The sequence below is a fragment of the Lactuca virosa genome, chromosome 3 (assembly GCF_052849685.1).
Source record: "Lactuca virosa cultivar CGN04683 chromosome 3, Lactuca_virosa_CGN04683_v6, whole genome shotgun sequence".
NCBI classification, from domain to species: Eukaryota; Viridiplantae; Streptophyta; class Magnoliopsida; order Asterales; family Asteraceae; genus Lactuca; species Lactuca virosa.
Window position 1 is genome coordinate 63,703,548 of NC_136428.1, and position 5,162 is coordinate 63,708,709.

Below are 5,162 nucleotides of genomic sequence, written 5' to 3' on the forward strand. Positions count from 1 at the left end.
GTATGCCTCCCTTCGAGTTGTTGTATGGGAGAAGGTGTCGGACACCTATCTGTTGGAGAGAGGTAGGGCAGCGAGTGATGGGCAGCACTGAGATAGTGCTTCAGACGACAGAGCAGATACAGCAGGTCAGGCAGAGGTTGTTGATAGCTCAGAGTCGCCAGAAGAGTTACGCGGATAGGCGACGATCCGAGCTCGAGTTTCAGGTTGGAGACTTCGTACTCCTGAAAGTGTCTCCTTGGAAATGAGTGATTCGATTTAGGAAGAGGGGCAAGCTGGGGCCCCGGTATATTAGGCCGTTCAGGGTGGCCGCAAGGGTGGGCAGGGTAGCATATCGGTTGGAGCTACCTGTGGAGTTGAGTCAGATACATGTTACCTTCCACGTGTCTCAGCTGAGGAAGTGTATAGCCGATTAGTCGGCGGTGGTACCATTGGAAGATATTCAGGTGGATGCGAGCCTGAATTATGTTGAGAGGCCAGTCGCGGTGGTGGATCGGAAGATCAAGGTTTTGAGAAACAAGGAAGTGCTACTAGTTGTGGTTCAGTGGCGGCATCGAAAAGGGTCCGAGCTGACCTGGGAGCCGGAGGCGGAGATGCGGAAGCTTCATCCAGAGCTGTTTGTAGAATGAGACTTCGAGGGCGAAGTCTGATTCTAGTGGGGGAGAATTCTAACATCCGGATTCCCAGGTATCTTATTTTAAGTATTTATCTTGAGTTTTAGGGAGGGACTCGGCGAGTAGGCGCTCAGACTCGCCGAGTAGGATCGCGAATTCTTGTCTGGATTAATGATCGGACTCGACGAGTCGATGCGTGGACTCGGCGAGTCTGCACTGTAAAGTGAAACCCTAAATCTCAGGGCTTGAGCCCTATTTAAAGGCCCTTATGGCCGTCATTTGCGGCCACTACTCCCCTGTGAAAACCCTAGAGAGAAAAGAGAGCTTAGAGAGCATTTTGGAGGCTAATTCTTCATCCTTTGGTGTGATCTTGCAAGAAGGAGTGAGAAAATCCAAGCTAGATCGGTTGTGGAGCTTGGATCTGTGTTGTTCACACTGAGATTCACGTTTTGAGGTACAAGTTCCTTCCCATTTCGTGTATTTGATAGATTCCTTGAATCTAGGGTTTCCTTTGCACAATTTTGAGTTAGATTGTGAAGCATATGAGGTCCCTTTGGGTATAGATGATAGATCTGGACCTTGAGAGGTCCAAAAGGTCCCAAGCTTCCAGCTTTATGAGGTTTCATGTGAGCCTTGAGAGTAAAACCCCATTTTAAAGGTCATTTCTCCATTTTTGGTCTTATAAGCATTGCATGAACGTAAAGTTTGAACCTTTACGTGACTTTCGAGTGTTAGAAGGTTGGATCTACTGGTTGGTGAAGCATATCTGACCTCAAAAGATCGTTTGAGTGTTTTCATGGGAGGAACTCGCCGAGCCCATAAGGGACTCGACGAGTTGAGTCGGGTTGCCCCGCGATTCGCGACCTGTGATAACCCGTTGAGTGTAGGGTTGACTCAGCGAGTCGAGTGAGGACCAGGGGCGAAGAGGACATGCATGTACTCGCCGAGTCACACGAGTGCACTCGACGAGTCTGGTCAAAGTTTGACCGTTGACTTTTGTTGACTTTTAGGGTTTGGTCAATGTTAGGGTCTTTGAGCCATGAGAGGGGTAAAATGGTCTTTTACCCTTCTGAGAGTACTAATAGAGGGATTAGTCTAGCCTTGAGGGTTGTATTGATTAGAGTGCTTATTCCATGTGATTAGGCGGGGGCTAGACCAGATTTTACCGAGCTCGAGATTTACCGAGTTACCCGAGGTGAGTCTTCTCACTATACTTTACCTAGAGTGGTAATTAGAGTTATGTGATAGAGTATCTTGTATGCTATTTATGTGATTGTGATACACTGCATTATTTCTATGTGATTCATGCCGTGTATGTTCCAGAGTTTACAGAGTTAGAACCGGAAGGTTCACAGAGTTAGGACCAGAGGGTCCACAAAGTTAGGACCGAAGGGTCCATAGAGTTACAGCCTCGAGTGGCTAATATGTGTAATATGTGGTATTTTGGGGAACTCACTAAGCATTTATGCTTACAGTGTTGTGTTATGTGTTTCAGGTACTAGTGAGGATCGCGAGAAGGCACCGGCATGATCAGTACACACATGAGGAGTTTTATACATTATGATCTTGGGGTTGTGTTTCTATGGATTGATATGTGATACAATGACATTTTTATAATATTTATGAATGAAAGTATGTTTTTGAAAATGTGAAAAATTGTTTAAAATTTCGGTGTTACAAAAAGTGTTGTAAGACTACGGGGGAGCCGTAGCATTCACAACGGCCAGATAGTATGGGAGATATAGACAGGCTGCAGGGTAGCTGTGGCATTCACGGATTCCTTCAGATGACTTAGGCCAGTGTGGGCGAGTTCGTAAGATTGTGAGTAGGTCACAATATAATTGGAATTAGGGAACGGTAGGTCGAACGAGACCGGTTGTGATGTAAGACTACAGTTATTCTAGTAGCATTCACCTTTTTGTGTCGGACTCAGTAGCGACAAATTGTCAGCCTATCATGATCGGATGGATCGAATGGATTGAATGAGCCATGAGTGGCTGTAAAGATAGTGCAGTTATCGTTAGACGATGTATCCTTCGGATGTCGCGCGGGATTGCTACATGTGTTTTTGACCCAGCAATCGGTTAGGTGTCCGATGTTCCGAGTAGTTGACAGATAAAGTGAGATCAGAGGTCTCAGCTGCTTTCGAAAAGCAACTAGTGGTAGCCAGAAGATTCGAAATGGGTTCAGTGATTTGGGCGGTCTGTCAGGGAGACAGACCATCTCGAGACTACAGAGTTCAGAAGGAGCAGATGTGATCAGGATGCAAGGAATTCGTTAACCTTCGGGTTTTACAACCCTGCAAGGGATGGTTACGGTTGCCTTGGGAAGGCTATGGTATGCTCGGGATTGTGGTTTTGGACCATGTCGTCCGAGTTGTCGGGTGTGTAAGGGATGGTAAGGAATGATTTCGAGGACGAAATCTAATGTAAGTGGGGGAGAGTTGTAACACCCTGTTTATTAAATAAATAAATAGATAGAATTGATGAACGAATAGTCGCCCTAAAATCTGTATTATTTAGTTGAGTGTTGGTTTTGGGGAGCCGAATGTTGTGATTTGGATTATTCGGGGGTTAAAGTGTAAACTCGGGAATTATTTTGTAAAGATCTTAGAAGACAGGGGGTGTTTGGTAAGTATTGGACTTGATATGAAAGGATTTTGAAAGCTGAGGGCTATTGGGTAAATTTTGGGATTGGAGTTGAAAGGAATTTCTGAAGACAGGGTAGAAAGGGTAAATTTTGGACTCATTTTGCAAAGATGTTTATGGGGAGGGACCAGTTCTGCCATTATGACAATATGTTTGTGTGTCGGGTATATAAGCCCTGCGAAACCCTAGCTAACCCTAAAAAGAGACACAGCCGCACCACCCTTATGCCTCCCATCTTCCAGCCGTCATCCTCTCAACCCCTATCTCCGGCCGGCACCGCTACCTCCCTTCTTCTCGGTGTTCCGATCAGCGAACGGCACGAACGACCGCAGGACTACAGCCATCCCTCTTCCTTCTCCAGTCGCCATCATGGAGCACCAGCCACCATAATTTTGTGAGACGATCGCCACCCTAGCCGTCGTGACGCTCCTTCCCCGTGTCGCCGGAGGTGCGCCTTAGCCACCATGCCGCCAGTGATGTCGTGAACATCAGGGTTTTCATGTGGGTCATCAGTGAACCATGATGCGAGGCTGCTACTGCTGTACCACCGTTTCAGCTGGAACCACCACCGCTGCTAACCGCTATTGTTGCGCCGCTTGTGTGACTATTGCCGTCGCCAAACGCCAACAGGTGGGTGGCTGGGTCTATTTCGCATGTCAAGCGTGTGTGTGTGTGTTGTACTTGCTTTCTGTTTGGTCGGAAAACCAAGAAAAGGCCACCACCACCACCGTGAGGCGGTGGCTGCCACCATGTGCCACCGCCGGCCACCACAAGGTGGCTGTGTGTGTGTGTGTTTATGTTAGTTAGTGTGTGTGGTTATTTTTGGATTAAAGCATTGTAATTGTAATTACCAAAAGAATAATGAAAAGAAACTCAAAACCACCACCGTAAGGTGGTGGCCGCCGCCGTGAGCCGCCGTGTGCCGTCGTTGACCACCACTACCCGAGGTGGTAGTGGGTGGTGCCCAACTAGCGAAACCCTAATGGGCCTAAGGACTTAGCTTTTGGGCCTAATTGGATTTTAATGGGTTAGAAACCCTAATTAGGGTTTAGAAAACCCTAATTTTGGTATTATTGGTTTGGACTTATCGGGACCCGCATTTTGGACCATTGGAGTGAAGATATAACTCAAGCTCGATTTCATTGTATGGTTAGACTTAATGGATTAAGTCCTTAATGGGTTAAGTAGGAACACTTAACCGTAATTGTCATTTCATGTGAAAAACCCTAATTGGGTTTGGATGCTTGTTGGGCCATCTATTGGACTAAGCTGTTGTGGGTCTTGGTGGGCCAATTCGGAAAATATTTATGGACTAAGGGAAATTATTGGGCTTCAGGATAATACCCATTAGAGAGGCTTGGGCCCAATTTGGAAAATTGGGCCATAAGTGGGCCATAATTGGGCCTTGAGGATTATTAGCTGTTGGACCATCAGAATGCCAATTGTTTGGACTATAATAATTGGTTGGGCCTTAAAGTAAGTAAATGTAGAGGTTTGGGCCCAATTTGGAAAATTGGACCATATGTTGGGCTTTGGCCCATTACTTGTCTATTGGGCCTTTGGAGTGTGAGTTAGACCTTGGGCTTGGAACCCAATCATTAATTGGGTATTGTTTGGTGTTGACAGTTTGGGAATCTATCATCCAGCAGCTAGAGTTTTATTCACGGGACTTCAGCAATGCCAGGTGAGTCTCCTCACCATACCAATGGGTCTAAGGAACCAAGGTCGGCCCATTTTATGATATGTGATATGCTAGCTGATTATGTGTTATGTTAGTATGACATTTGCATGGAAGACCTCGGGGGGTTCCCGAGGCAGTAGACTAAGACCATGTGTGTAACATCCGGATTTTCAGGTATATTATTGTGAATTTTAATTTTGAAATTTATGGAGAGACTCGACG